The sequence below is a fragment of the Sapajus apella genome, unplaced genomic scaffold (genome assembly GCF_009761245.1).
Source record: "Sapajus apella isolate SASKATOON/1434 unplaced genomic scaffold, GSC_monkey_1.0 scaffold140, whole genome shotgun sequence".
NCBI classification, from domain to species: domain Eukaryota; kingdom Metazoa; phylum Chordata; class Mammalia; order Primates; family Cebidae; genus Sapajus; species Sapajus apella.
In genome coordinates this window covers 3,231,400-3,233,499 of record NW_022437080.1, presented here as the reverse complement: position 1 = coordinate 3,233,499, position 2,100 = coordinate 3,231,400, and the positions used below count along the sequence as shown (strand labels likewise).

The 2,100-nt window shown below is 49.4% G+C and overlaps 1 pseudogene; it reads left to right on the top strand.

Annotated features, from left to right (window-relative positions):
* Window positions 1-453: 453 nt before the first annotated feature.
* The window catches only part of LOC116540480, a 20,519-nt pseudogene continuing 18,872 nt past the window's right edge, over window positions 454-2,100 (top strand).

Here is a 2,100-nt window from a genome sequence, read left to right as displayed (position 1 = left end):
TTACTTAAGACGCTGGAAAGATGCCAGGTGCAGGATCGCGCATGTAATTGCAGCCCTTTGGGAGACCGAGGTGGGAGAATCACTTGAGCTCAGGAGTTCAAGACCAGCCTGGGCAACAAAATAACCTACTCTCTATGAAAAATCAAAAGGTTAGTCGGGCCTGCTGGCATACACCTATGGTCCCAGCTACTCGGGAGGCTGAGGCAGGAGGATTCCTTGAGCCCAAGAGGTTGAGGCTGCAGTGAGCTGTGAGTGTGCCACTGCACTCCAGCTTCGGCAACAGAGTAAGACCCTGTCTCAATAAATAAATACGTATATGCCTAAGAAATTGGGAAGAGAGCAAGTGACACAAACATTTTACAGCTAGTGCTCGACTTACGACCACGATTGGTTCCGACAGACTGGTTGTAACACGATTTGGTCATAAGTTGAGTAGGCTATATGCATGCGGAGATGGTAATGCTGCCGGAAGCTGGTCCACACTGTCATACGCCCAGCTGGGCAACGTTTGCGCTGCCAGACGCGGAGCAGTCCTGGCTAGCGATTGTGGTTGCAAAGTCGAATGGTCGTAAGTCGCATAGGTCGTAAGTCGATCAATACCTGTACTTAAGAACCTGGAAAATGAGTAACGCCAACCCAAAGAAACAAGAAAGAAGGAAATATAAAGATAAGGGGGGCAGAAATCAGTGTAAGAGAGGGGCAAATGATGAAATGGACACGAGAAATAAAATCAAAAGCAGAGCTTGGAAAAGACTGAGGGGCTGATCTATGAAAACTGCAGATTAGAGTGACGGGCACAGAAATGATTTCACTATAAGCTAATACATTTGAAAGCCTAGGTGAAATACACACATTCCTGAACAGATATAAAATCAGCGCTGGTGCAGGAAGAAAACTGCAGTGCAGGTAAAAGCCATCCCACTCCCATCAAAAGCCTCTGTCTCATGCTGTTTTGTGAGTTCTGTCAAAGTTTTAAAGAACAGTCAATTCCCATCTTAAACAAGTTTCCTCCCCCAAATGGAAAAAGAACAAAACCCACCCAACTCATTTTATGATATTTTATGCCACGCAGCCAGGCTAGAACTTCTGTGTCTCCGGAGGGGAGCACCCACGTCCCTCGTCCCTCGGCTCCTGAGTGTGGAAAGCTCTGCCCTCTGGCTCTGTGAAAGTGGTTGTTTCCAGACAGACTGGGGTGCAGGTGGCTCCTTGGGAGGTCAGCAGGGAGAGCACACCCCATCTGCCCCTGGTTTATGAAACATCCTTCTTTCCCTCCCTCCCTCCCTCCCTACTTCCTTCCCTCCCTCCCTCCCTCCCTCCTTCCTTCCCTCCCTCCCTCCCTTCTTTCCTTCCCTTCCTCCCTCCCTCATTCCTTCCTTCCCTCCTTCCTTTGTTTTGACAGCATGGCACCATCTCGGCTCACTGCAACCTCCGCCTCCTGTGTTGAAGCAATTCTCCTGCCTCAGCCTCCCAAGCAGCTGGGACTAGAGGCATGTGCCACCATGCCCAGTGATTTTTGTATTTTGTAGTGGAGACAAGGTTTCACCATGTTGGCCAGGCTGGTCTCAAACGCCAGACCTCGTGATCTGCCCACTTTGGCCTCCCAAAGTGCTGGGATTACAGGCATGAGTCAACACACCTGGCCCCATCTTTAGTTTTACATATTTTTAATTTTTGTAGATTTAGGGATGCAAGTACAGATTTCTTGCATGCATGTATTGTGCAGTGGTGGAGTCTGGGTTTCTGGTGGGGACATCACCTGAACAGTGAGCACTGTACCCAAATAGGTGATTTGCAACCCTCGCCCCTTCCCTTCCACCTTTTGCAGTCTCCCACATCTAGGATTCCACTCTGCATGTTCATGACTACACCCATTTTTAGCGCATGGCTGAGGCCACAGCCGAGGAGGCGAAATTCTCGCCCAGGGGCCATGTGCTGGGCCTTCTGGAGGCAGATGAGGGGAGCCTCTTGGGAGGTCTTTGAGCTTGGCATGCATGGGGGTGTGCCACTCAGGAGGTGAGCAGTGCCGGGGACAGGCTGGGTGAAGCACTCATCTGTTGACTGTATCTATTTTTTTTTTTTTTTTTTTTTTTTTTTTTTTTT